Here is a 14,413-nt window from a genome sequence, read left to right as displayed (position 1 = left end):
GCGCTGTAGTGCTCAAGTTTAGCCTCAGACCTGAGTGTAAACTCATTGGTATTTGCACTCACACTTGTCTCTGCCATTCTGGGTCTAACCAGATATTCTAGTTGGTCATTGACACTGGCCGCCTGGTTTACCATGCTTACCTGGTCACCTAACCATGGTTACCTGGCGGCCAATCATGGCTGCCAAACCTCACCTCACTGGCAATGGCAAAAGCATTCTTTTGTTTCTGTCTCGACTGTCTCTCTCATAAGGACTCAGACTTCACTTGACCTCGAACCTCTTTGGACTCCGTCTCGACTAGTCCTGGTCAAGTTTACACACCTTCATGACCATGTATCCTAATCGCTTCATTTCCTCTACCCTAAGGTTGATGTTAGATTGGATAGACGACCACAGCTATGTCCCCCTGAAGATCATTTGTGAAAAGATGATCCATTAACTTGTCATGTAGCGCCGTCAACAGGCTAACATTTACTTTAGTTTGGTATAACGCCAAATAAATACCTAGCAAACGTGTCAAACTCAGTTGTACTTTGTGCTTAGTGCTAATGTTAGCATACCAACACACTACAGATGTTGGAACGTGCTAAACATCAACCTGTTAACGTAGTTAGCGTTTTGTTGTTAGCATGCTCAGCTAGCGTGACTCGTTAGGACCATCCCAGCAGTGACACGCCGTTGTGTAGCAGTTTCCTTGTTATGACTACCACTAAATGACTTTTTCCAATGTCTTAATTGGGTACTAGACTACACCCTTCCTTTTCGTAGATATTAGGTGTTTGTTTTCTTTTAACCTTCGTGCTAACTTCCTTTCTTTCTCTCTCTCTCTCTGCGTCTTCCTCTCTCCAAAGCTAATGTGGAGCGTGTTTGATCTGAGGTGTAAAGTCTCCTCTGCTACCAAACATGGCCTTCAATTCCAGGAGTGTGGCTCTCTGCGTTCAACAAACGTCTGCGTCCACTGCCAAAAGCTTGACATAATGTTTATGCTTATGAACCAGTCCTGACCCACTCCATTAAACCATCAGTGGTGCAAGATCTTCTCAAAGATATCTTACGTTGTAATTGAAAGTGAAAGAGGCTGCATGCAGAGTATATTTTTAGTGTTGACCAGACCAACAAATGGCACACCGTGGGGCTTTTTTTTCCCCTTCACATTTTCAGCTGGACCCATTTTTCTTGTTGGGATTTAAAGAGGCTTTCTTGATCAGCAGCGCTTAACATTCTAATAATGGAATCCTTTTCATGTGGTTTGGAGATAAAAAAACTGTTGTGTTTTCCCCCCCGCAGTTGAACCCTTATTATTTGTGGAGTAATTGCCCTGAGTGATTTACAAATTCTTCTCATGAACTCTGTAGCACTGTTGTGGTTGCTCTGAAGTGATGCCTTACTCTCTTTCTTGTTCACCCCCCCCCTCTCTCTCACACACACACACACACACACACACACACACACACACACACAATTAAACCCCTTTTTCCACTAAGATTGTTGTCAGTCACAACTGTTATCACTTAAATGACTAAACTGATGTATTTTCTCATCACACAAACACATTAGACACTGCTACCCTGTACTTAGAGGGTATCTTTGAGTTTACAGTGTGAGAGCTGTTTTCGGGTTGCTCCTGTGGCTTGTTTGGTCTCGCTATTAAAGAAAAACAGCAATAATCAGTTTGTACTTTCTGTAAAAACTCACTTGCGTTAAAGGAGTTGGAAGCAAGAGCTTAAATCTGACCTGGTTCATTCTTCTAGGAAGGCTGGACTTCGTAAAGTTTGGCCTGTCTGCTCCTTTGGTCAACTTAAAGCGTGTCATAGAGGCTGACGCCACATGACATTATTGGCAGTAGTTGCTGAGGTCATTTGTCCTCTCCCTGACAGATGGAGGGATGCTGAGAGGAAGCGAGGCACACCCTTCAAATGCCCTGGCTGATAAGTGACCTCATTCCACTGGGCATGTTTTTCTTATTCACAGAACACGTTGATGATGGCTGGCTCCCCAGGAGACCTCGGCTTTTGAGCCATGCCAAGCTCTCTGACTTTGCGAGAGTTTTTCTTAACTTGGCTCGTGGCACACAATCAGTTTCCAGGACTTTCATTATCAGCCTGAAACACACAGTGTATACACAGAAATACACCACATCTTTAATCCCTACACACTAGTTGTTTACAAGAGCTGTTTGAGTGAACTGAAACAAAACCAAGGTGAAGACAGCCTGCGTTTAACATGTTATGTAAGTCTCCTTTATCTGCCCCTCATTCATCCACACACAATACACCAAAATGCCCCTCAAAAAAACTACTTTAAACCCTAATGTTAGTCATAATATGTTGTGTCCGTGCCCAGAAGCCCTCGGCCTTGGAGGACTTTGGGTTGCAGCATTGCAGCTGTAAGTAATTCTGTCTCTCTCTCTCTCTCTCTCTCTCTCTCTCTCTCTCTCTCTCTCTCTCCATCCTCCCCCTGTGTCTGGAGAATGTAAACATCAAGAGGGAGGCCAGATCTCTGCCATCACAACCTTTCTCACAGCTGATAGGGAGACAGGGCTACCCTGACCGGGAGTCTGAGTCTGAAACAGTCAAATGTACACAGAGGGTAAAGTGTGATTAGTGTTTGGATTATAATGCCGCAACGTTTTGTTGACAGTTTAGCTCCGTCCTGGAGGTTTTCCCACTCACCATAAATATGTCAGCCATCCATCTCATGTGGGACTTCCCTTGAAGTGTTTGCCATGGAAGATCAAAGCCATTCCTTCTTTATAGCTACTTTTAATGCTGGCGACCGCGTCCAAGGATGCTGATGGTGGCCAGCCTATTGGTCAGTCACAAATGATTTGTCCCATTGCACAATATCTCAACAACAACTTCTTGGAAATAGCATTCTTCCTAATGACCACCATGAGGGCTCATGCAACAGGTCAAGGTCAAGTCATTTTCCCTTGATGGATTTTATTTTAAGACAAGGTATTCAGAAAAACACATTTCTGGATTTTCCAAAGAAATTCTGCTGAGTTTGAACCCCAAAGGACAAAGGATGACTAAGGCTTCAGAATGAATTGGCACATTCATGCGCTACAACGGATGAATCTTTTTCATTTTGGACACTCCATGAGCTAGCCAGACTTTTATCATGGTTATTCGTGGTTCCCAGGGGACAGAACCTTTTAGTTGGCTGATCTTGTGGCTTTTCCTTTTGGCCAGTCTTACATCATAGTTTCCTCTTTTTGTAGGAACCTTCTGCAGCCAAACTTTTTACCTTCCCCATTAATAACTCTTGAAAATGTACCCACCTTGCTATTTTAACAATTTTTGTTTCAAGACAAAGTATCCAGAAAAACAATGACTAGATTTCCCAACAAATTTGTGAACCACAGAGGATAAATGATGACCAAGACTGGCTCATCCAGGCTCTCCAGTTGATGAACCCATTCTTTGGCCCATCATTAGCTTTCCTCCGGCACAATTATCTGGCGAAATTTGAAACACAACAAGATACCAAATTTTGATTTGGATTATTTTATTTTATTATGACTATTCATGGTTCCTTGAAGATAAAGCCTCATGAAATTTGTAAATTTCCTCTTGTACAAAAATAACATAATGTTACATAATGCAAAAGATTTATTGCCGTGACATCTGCTGAACCCAGTCATGCACACCAGGGGAAGATCCCTTGTAAATGTGGTAATTCCACAAGTGACCTTTTCTCTAGTGACATGCTGAGGTCAAACATAATGTTCAATCAGTGTGCTGTTGGTTTTATCCAACAATTATTTTGGGGACTAATGAACACTGAAGGCTCTGGGGGCTTGAGACTTTTTGGATTGTTCTCTATTTGATGCCACTGTCATGTAGCAACTACCATAACATCTCTAAACATATACTAGAATGTTAACTTGAAGCTCATGAAAGCCATTTCCCACAGAAACCCCTAATTCCTTGTACCCCCAAAGATGTATACTCCACCCAGACCCAACCTCTCAAACTGATTTCCAACCCCAAAATCCCAGTGCCATTTCCCCCCACTCTTATTTCTTTCTCTGCTGAAGAATTTGAACAAATTACCTCCATATGTGTCTGAAGGAGTCCCATGGGAAAGAGGCCAAGAAGAATATACTGCTGACGGAACACAAACATTGACTTCATCAAACATTGCGAGCAGCATGTTCTGATGCTCTCCATATGCTCACCTGGCACTGGCAGCCATTTACTGACAGCACAGCAACATCTCACCAGTGAGGCTCTTTATCTTCTTATGCCACATGTTTAGTATCTGTGACGAGGAGGTGGAAGAAGGTTGGTCGTGCTCGTTGCTATCACCAGTGAGGTAACATGTCAGTGTGTAGAGGAGGGTTTGTTTTCCTCAGGCCTTCAAATGATAATGTTATCAAAGATTTAAGTGTTTTGTATGTACTGTGTAATGGAGGTAAATGAAATCCCAGAACCCTCTATAGGGCCTCACGTGTTTTTAGCCAGTAACCAGAGAAACAGCAGATGGGGAAGCATGAGGACAGGACAGAAGAATTGAGACCAGAAAAAAAGCAGGAAAGAGGAAGACGGGGTATAACTCTCCCCGTGTGAATAACTTTCAATCTCAGGTACCACACTCATTCCCTGAAACCTGTATTTCCTTTGGCACCTGGCCAGAGAGACCTTACTCATGTCACTCGGCAGGCGCTTGGTTGTGACCTTTTGGGCAATGAATACACGTCTCTGGAGAAAGATCACTTACAGAAAGCCTTCGCGCACCTTCATGAGAAAAATCACCCAATCAAGTACAGCTATTTTTCACGCAATCATCAATGTGTCTGTAGCTGTAGTCCTCCCCAGTGTTGACCTCCAACATTAGGAATGTATGATTCACCGGGGGAGGCAAAGGGTGCACTCTGCTCGTATCTAGCTAACTCCAAGCTGCACTATAACAGAGCTACAGGTTGATCCAGAGGAATCCTCTCAGTGGGCTCTACCTCCTTCCCAGGCGTCTCCAACTCCACAACATGCACAGAGGGAGTGAGGGGGAGAGGTCGTCAAGGATTTGGCAATAACAGCCTTTTTGAGTGAAAGTAGAGCTATTAAATTGCAGGGGGATTTAATTGTGTAGCATTCCATTTAGATCCACTAGTTAGCTGTTTAACAGGTCATTTAATGGTGATTATAGAGCAGAATTAGAAATCCAACAACCCAGTTGCCAGGAGACTGAAGAACCGTAGTTCAGTGTGATTGCTTGGTCTTGTTAAGTATTGTTGTTGTGCTAAAAGACACATGATTTTGACTAATCAAATTAACTTTCATAATATATAATTTTATTATTTCATAATAAGATGATGTGGTCACACTCTGAATGCTGACTTGGCAACAGTTAAAGCACCAGCTGTTGACTCACATTGTTAACATGATATCTGAATCATAGAGAACTGATTTAAAGGTCCAGTGTAGTTGCAGATCGCAACTCTGTCACTTCACCCTTCCAAGCATGAAGGAGAAACTGTGCTGGCTGTGAAATGCATATCTACAGCCAGTGTTTGGTTTGTCCCTCCTGGGCTACTGTAGAAACACAGCCGTTCAACATGGCGAACCCCATGGAAGGTGATCTGTGGCGTTTGTAGATAAAAACGGCTCATAACAGAAACCTAGTGATTCTTATTTTCGAGTGATTTTACATATATGAGCCGTTTTCCACGGCGCCACCATACTGCCGTATTTCTACAGTAGCCCTGAAGGGAGAAAACCAAACACGGCTCTAGCAGCTATAGCGGTCTTTCAGCTAATTGTTTTGGTCTTACCACTCTCAGTAATCTTGTTTTCTTAATATCCGTCAGTGTGACACAAACAGGACTCCAGATGAAGGCTAATGTTGCTCTGTGTCTGTAAGATGTGTAAATCGGTTAGCATGGTCACCTTTACATCTTCAATATTGTATTTACAACTTGTTGCAATACGCCCACAATGGCCAAAATAAATCAATGAATGCAGGTTGTTGCTTTTAAAAGAAGAGGAAGGGACATTGATGGATATTCTTAAAATGAGATGCTGCAGTGATTGAAACACTCACATTTTCTCCCTGTGGTATCAATATTGATTTAGAGCTCAATATTTCTGCTGTTCATCTATCAGTGTAACCTGCTTTATTCTGACTACACGAATATCAGTAGTAGTATTGATTACTGCTTATATAATTATATGTAGTTTCTATATTGATTGCGTATTGACATGTTCCTATGGACACTACAGGATATTGATATGTCTGATCTGTTGATGACCATTCAATGATGCAGTCTGAGTTGTGTAGTAACAGTCGATATCAATGATGATCCACCACATTCATATTAATAAGTCTATAACACAATACAATTAATCTTCACCACAAACTAAATCCTCACAATAATCATACATTTGATTCCACACTCTAAAACCGTTTCAGCAATAATTGGGATGAGGGGAACAGCTAGCCTGGCTCTTTATAAGACATTATAAGACCGCCTGCAATTTGTTGTATGAATAAGAAATCAAACAAATATATCTGTGCCTACTAATCATAAGTATTATTGTAAATACTGGGAACCTAAAGGGTTCACAAGAAAAACTGTGTTAATGATATTCTGTGGAACCTATACAGCAAGTGTGTATTTCGCAGTTATATATCAGCATAAGTATAGTACTAGATAGGTATTTATACATAGTAAAAAGTCTAAATTCAAATATATGGTACTTTTTTATATAAATCCTTTCAGTGTGGGGGCAAAAATTTGGAAAAGATGAAGTGGAATCCTCAGAATCTATTATAGTTTTTAACTTTTTATTTAATGAAATGGAAAGAGACAAGATTGGTGAATGTATTTTAGTAAATTTGTATAATGAGTAATAATTAAATCTGCATGTCAGAACTTTCAGGCTGTAATGTAGCAGTGGTACAGCACTCTTTGTTGTTGAGGTAGGATTTATTGCAGGGCTGTTGTATTAGGCTGCATTAGTGCTAGGTGTACCTAATAAACTGAGTGTATAATTTACTACAAGATGCATTAAACTGTGAGCACCTATGAAATATTCCCCATACATGTTGGACTTAAAGGGAAACAATGCAAACCGGGGACTTATTTTAGCACAGTGTACCGGAACACATATTAATGTGTCCAGCATGTGCAATATGCCATGAAAGAATGGAGAGGTCTGATGGTGAAGTCAGTGACATATCCAAAATGTCACAATGTGAACACAATGTATGTGAGTAACAGAATTGCCTGGAAACACTTGATCTTTAAAGAATTCAATTAAACGCAAGATAAGATCTTAAATGTAGTTGGAAGTTTGGGGGAAGTGGGAAATGCCACATAGTTTAGCAAAGCTTCCATCAGGTGCTTTTTGGAAAACCCTCACTGTGCTTCTATACTTTAATACCCAAATCGAAGGTCTAAGGATGGAGCGTTTTATACGCTGTACAGATTGTAAAGTCCCTTGAGGTAAATTTGTGATTTGTGATATTGGGCTATATAAATACATTTGACTTGACTTGACTATACTTAACCTTTTCATCTCCTCTGGGCCTTCTATAAAGTCTATTATTACAACCACATGTTGCATGATATACAACGTGAAACCATAGTGTAGTCAAGATAGCAGTATTAACCTATTTGGAAAGTTTTAAAAAAGATATAAAATCTAACTTAAAGTGTGGGGTTTTGTGCTTGACACTGTCACTATTGGTCGGATGTGTTAGAATGCACACTGATATAAAGATGAACAGTATCTAAGTGAAGATGAGAAATGAGGCAGCACCAGGAAAGCCATTAACCCAGAATCACCAGAATGGTGCAATTTGCTGCAATTCTTGGAGATTAAAATTTTTTTTAAGGAAGGAGAGGATATAAGGGCTTTAAAAAGCTCTTCTTTTTGGCAGAGGGTTCTTTAGCTCTTCCTAACCCGGGGCAATGGAGACGCCAGAGTGATGCCTGGCCGTTCTCCTGGGCTCTGGGAGGAAAATCCTGTTTAATGTCTCCACAATAACATTCCCTGGGGTTATTTATTCAGGAATGTTAATGTGCTTAGAATCTACTGGCCCCTGTGGCCTCTGACACAGGCTCCGCTGGGCTTTCCTATCAAGCATTCGATCAGGCACAGCACAAGCTCTTTGGTGCCGCCGCCATCTGTTTAAAAAAACAAAGATTGATGCCGCCGGAATCTATTGATGACCCTGCAGTCAGACAACATGGACTATCTGTTATTTAAAAAAAAAAAGCCTGCCTGAGTGCATTCACACAATGTGCATCTCTGTATATGTTTTGCCTCAATGTGACATTGTAATATGCACTTTAGAAGTTGATGCATTTTAATATTTGCCTTTCAGTGGATATTCATGGACTTCTTGGTATGCCTCTCACGCACTGTAAACACTGTATTTATGTGTCTTCTCAGCTCCAGGATCTGTGCTTTATGTCATGGTTTGAATAAACACAACACAATTACAGGATGTAAATGGGCCTCTCCATACATATGAGATCCATTACTTTTCCACACTCATTTAATCTCTCTGTAGGTTCCTAAATGGAAACAGATGCACAGAGCAGCATGATCTCCTAACTAAACATTCATGAGCAGCAGGAGTTATTAACTAACTGTTTCTCTTTTAATCCTTAGCCTCTTTTTCACAAATCTTAAATATGTCGGTAGTATGGATGTAAACACGCTTTCATTGTATGTAAGCTAAGCAGCTAAAACAGGGTGCCTGTATGTTAATATCTGATCTTACATTTACTTATCATACTTCTAACAGTTTTATGTTGAATGTAATCTATATGATCATTACACAAAAATATGTTGCAGACTTAACCAGAACATATGGGGAGGGGGAATGGCGACGGGTTTTAAATAAAAGTGACTTTAAATGTAAACAGTTATCGCTGTCACCCACCAGTTTGAACCAGTTTGTTTGAGCTGGGGCTTTCCACCGGTGCTGTGTGCTGTTTACCGGCCTCCCAAATACAACAGGGACTTTTTAACAGACTTTTCTGTGTCTTGGCAGATATTATGCCCAAATATGACCGGGTCCTTATTGTTGGAGATTTTAATATTCATGTGTGTTGCCCTGAAAACCCTCCGCGACTTTTTAAACATTATTGACCTTTTAATCTCGTGCAATATAATACACTTGATCTTGTTTTATAATATTTTTGTTCATTAGCTGTCACACAGTTAATCAGTGTGAGTTATTAACCCACTTGAAAATATCTCCAGTCTCAGATTATTGTGTTTTTTTCCCCTTTTTTTTTTGAATTTTTAAAAGGCTTTATTTTTTTTTTTTTCTTTAAATTTCAAACTGCCAAAAAAATATTGCTTCTCTTTAAAACAAAAGACAACAAAAATCAAAATAAGAGTTTTGTTTAAAGGAAAAAACCAGAAGTGAAAGAAAGGATTACCAACTTAGAAAAAAAAAAAACTGAGGGATTGTTGGCGTTTTTACCAATCGTAAAAAGAGGCTAAAAAAAATTATTTTTTGATATTGTTCTTTTAAACTGTGAACCCTTGTGTTTTTTTTTTTTTTTTTTTTTTTTTTTTTTTTTTTCCAAAAATTGGATTTGGGGCCCCCCCCGCTGTGTGTGAGAACTTTCTTCACTACTTCATCGATAAAGTCACTTCACCAGAGCACTTATTTCACCTCCTGCTTCGATCCTTCAGTGTTTGTCCCCTGCTCTGCTGTGTTGACACCTAACCGACTGCTGTTTGTGCAGAGATTGTGGGCCATGTAAAAAAACCTAAACTATAGTCAAATTTCCAGGCCTATATCCAAATTCCTTTTTCTCAAAATCTTAGAGAAGATTGTTATTCACTTTTTAAATGAACACAATATTCTTGAGACTTTCCAACCCGTTTTAAAACATTGCACAGCACAGAATCCTGTCTTATATAGAGTTTTTTTTTTTTTTTTTTTTTTTTTTTTTTTTTTGTTTTTTTTTTTTTTTTTTTTTTTTTTTTTTTTATTTTTTTTTTTTGTGTTGGTTTTTTTTTTTTTTTTTTTTTTGTGGGGGGGGGGGGGGTTTTTTTTTTTTTTTTTTATTTTTTAAAAATTTTTTTTGCCTTTTTTTTAAAGGGGCCCCGGAAGGAAGGGCACATTTTACCTATTTTTGCTTCACTCCACTGGTTGCCCGTTCCATTTTAGGATTCATTTTAAAATTCTTATTTGCTTTTAAAGCTTTGAATGGCCGCCCCTTCACCTCTCGAGCTACTGGCCCCCCCCTCCCCCCCCCTTTTTTCAGGTCAGCTGACCAGCTGCTCCTGATTCAGTGCCTAAAGCTAGGCTTAAGCTCAGAAAACAGCGTTTGCCAGCTCCAAAACTTTGCAACTTTCTATAAACCCCCTTTCTCATTTAAAACTCTTAAAACCCACCTCTTTCTTCGGCTTTTGATACCATGTAGAGTGTTATTCTATGTGTATACATGCATATTTTTATCTTAGTTGCTTTTATTTATTTCTGTTATTTATTTTACTTATTTTATTTTATTTTATCTTATTGCTTTTATCTTTTATTGTGTATCTTCGATTGTGTTATCTATTTATTCTGTATATCTTTTGTGCAGCACTTTGGAAACCTTGTGTTTGTTAAATTCGTGCTATATAAAAAAAAAAGGGGTGTGTTTTGTTTGATATATGAGATTGGTGAAGCGACAGTCCAGTGTGTAACATGTTAAATGAATATAATATTCCTAATTTTTTAATTAGTCTATAATCTCCTGACAATCAGGATTCTTGTGTTTTGACAGTTACCTGACAACAACTTTGATTTTGAAATTGCTTTAAAATTATTTTTTAAAAGGATTAAAGGCCTGTCTGATATAGAGGCCTGTTCCAAATAAAGGCAGGGTGATTTCAGAGATTGAAGCAAATAAAAGCCTGGGCTATTAATTAAAGTTTTACCTGTAAGCGTATTTTCCAAAATGTTAAATTATTCCTTTAAAGTCATCTCCGACATCATCTCTGACAGTTCTGACAACACTCCCTAATTTAGCTTTGTTTGAATGTAAGGACCTTCCACAGACCATGTGAACCTGGGGGCTTTCCTGGTCTAGTGGCCTCAGTTGTTATGCTGTTTTTCTGACCCTTGACTCAATGCAAACAAACACACATGCACACACTTCAGGCTTATTCACTGGGGAATTGGGCTACACCGCGAGGATGTTAAAATATCTAGTCCTCTTTTCCCATTCACTTGTTCTCTGTGTGTAAGAGACTTCAGGATGAATTCAGTCCACATCAGTGAATGTGGTTCACTACTTGGCTCTTCACGTTTCAGGTGGTTTGGCAAAAAATTTAGGGCAACTCCCCTAATAAACATCCTCTTTATGATTCATGGTAAATCACACTTAATTGCACTGACAGATGCCGTAAAATCTTATCTGCTCATAATGCTGGCCTTTCTATGACATACACACTCTTACCATTTTTTAATGTTTGTGTAAGTTTATGATTTCCCTAAAACTGGAAGTCAGAGGCCCTGACTCGTAAAAAACATAATTCTTTCTGTGTGAAACATTTTTATGCTTACCCTCTACGTCCTGTAACGCTGACCCCAGGGGTCACTCTGAGCTGCTCTAAAAAACACTTGCTTATACGTGGGTAATATTTTACAGCCCCCCCGCCCCTCGGGGTTGCAGTAACCTGATTTTTCATCCACTGTTCATTCCAACTTGGTTTTTCACTCCAAGAAATTACAAGAATGTTGTGTCAAGTATGATAAATTTGCTTTCAGTATTGTGTGTCTCTCTGATGAAATCATGGAACGTGTTCGCAGTAGGCGAGTGTATTTGTCAAGAAATGTGGACAATTAATGGCCGAGACGCTCCTATAAAATTACAGAAAACATATTTTTTATGATTCCTACGTAGATGAGATGACCTCAGAGTGTTGACTCAGGCTCAGTTTTCAGGGTTGCTGTGTGCCTCATCTGTGACACTTGATCCGTAGTCTTAACAAAACAGACCTAATGAATGTGTTCCCAGAGGTGCAAAAATCGAGCTAGATTGTTCAACCTCTGAGAATGTCATAAAATACCCAGGCGCTTAAAAATGTTGAATGTCTGCTGCCATCTACAGACCGTTTCATAGGAAACAAGCTCTTTGAGTTCTCGTGAGCTGATTCTCCAAAACACATCAATTACCAGATCACGTCAAAAGAAGCTGCATGTATTGACCAAAAGTCAGAGAGCGTGGCCTGCTGAGCAGATTTCCCCTCCCTCAAAAAGACATTCATGTTGCAACAGACAGCTTATGTGGAGGGAATATTAATGCTTCATGTTACTTCCATTAGAGGGAAATGGAAATCAATTTAAAGCTTTTAAATCAAGAGCATCATCAGCTGCTGTAGCAATACAGCAACTAGCTGGATCAGATCTTTCTGTGTGTTCCAACATTCATTATTATCTCAAATCAAATGTATCTCATCTCTCCACAGGTTCTTGGCTCTGTTACTGAATTTGTCTGTATACCTTTGATAACTCGTTTTAGTGGATAATACAGAAGCATTTTCGGGTTTCATTTAAACCCTGTAAAAAACAACAGCTTCTAACAGACTGTTGATATTTCAGTTTAGAATATGACAAACAGCAATTATTTGTCATTATTAATGATGTATGAAGTGACTCCTATTCACTTGTTTCAGGCTCATATCTGACCCCCACATGTTAATTTTTTGAGCCCACGTGTACTTAAAGTGCACAGTAAAATGAATCAAAAGTTCGAGAGCAGCTACTGAATGGACTTTGTGGTGAGATTGTTTTGTTGAAATTTTAACAATTCCTGTAAAAGTGGTAATGTTCAGAGATACAATTTACATGTGGGAACTAATCTACAACAGCATACACATACATACATATTTCAACACAATCCTACCTGGGAACTGCCCACCATAACTACAGCGTTATACTGGCTTCCACAGAGCAGCTCCAGTCAAACCAACCAGGGGATTCTGTTGCACTGCTGAGATTTAAGAGTAAAGGTGACTGAACTTTATGAGCCTCTAAAGTGTGCAGCAACCCACTGAGGGAGGTAAGGCTATAGGCTAGTAAAATGTCACCTTTTAAATCACCCGTGTGAGATCATGATTCATTCTTTAAAACATGGTACTACCCATGTATGTACTTTGTATTTGTGTTGCTATATGTATTTGTTGATACGTTTTTATATGTTGGCAAATATATATTTACATACATATTTTGTGTGTTCTTGAACATTTTCCCAACAGTAATTTTTCAGCGAGCTCTTTTAACCTGTTTAAGGGTTTTGAACAGTAACTGCATTTGTGTGTATGTTTGTGTGAGGCATACATCTACTCATGTTAATGGTATGTTCATTGCATAGTTATGTATATTTACATAATGTATTTTTACCTTATTATGTATTTTTACCTCCCTTATTAAACAGTTGGCAATGTTGGAGCTTCCTGGCTGCTGACAGTTTCTTCACAGGTCTGTATTGGATGCAGCAGTGTTTGTCTCCCTCTAACAGCAGCCAGTGGTAAAACCTTCCTGAGAGTTTTCTCCCACAGTCACAAAGCTGCCTCCCATTGTCTAACTTTTTCTTTGCACATAAAAGTAATAAATTATAAAAAAGAATAACTTTTTCTTCTGAGTTTTCAGGTTAGTTTTCTGTAAGCTGGGGAGGCATCTTAAATTTATTTTCTGTCATGCATTCTTTATCTTTTTTCTGGCTGCTGCTGCTTCATCAATGTGTATCACACACTCACTAACAACACACTTAGCAGGCCGTAACCTCAAACATGAGGAGGCAGGAAGCTCCCATAACTGTTGCCCTGGTTTTGAAAGGCACCAATATGGGGCAAGATGACAGATGAATAAAAATAAATCATCTATTTGAGTGTGTGGCAGATGTTAGCTTCGTCACTGCTTATTTGGCTCGTCTCTGTGTCTAAAAGTAGGCTGTGCTGTGCAACTGCACAGACCTGTTTTTTCTCTTTGGAAAGTATTAAGAACTTCCACACTGCAAAGTGCTCCATGTAATCTGTACATTAGTTTACAACACTCATATGGCATACTGCATATTGATTATTGAACCATAGACAGTAGCCAGCACTTGAATCTATATATCTAAAATATAGTCTGTCCACTTAATATCACTATTCTTAATTCTTTCTTTTTCATAAAGAACTACATTTATTTGAACAAGTAGGCTGCATATCTACTTGTTAATGTTTAACATTTTAAAACATAAATCTTCCCTACATTTCATTCAGTACATACAGTGGACTTTTGGAACCAACGCAGGTTGTTAGCAGTCTTTTTTTATTTAGACATTTTGCTTGCTCTTTTACACGAACATTTCAACATAACATGTGTGTATGAATTGAATTATGCTTAAATTATACATTGTAGCTAGATAGGCTATATCATTTGTATATTTAAAATGCAGATGTGTTCA

Source organism: Dicentrarchus labrax, unplaced genomic scaffold, assembly GCF_905237075.1.
Source record: "Dicentrarchus labrax unplaced genomic scaffold, dlabrax2021, whole genome shotgun sequence".
Lineage (NCBI taxonomy): Eukaryota > Metazoa > Chordata > Actinopteri > Moronidae > Dicentrarchus > Dicentrarchus labrax.
This window is presented reverse-complemented; position numbering follows the sequence as displayed.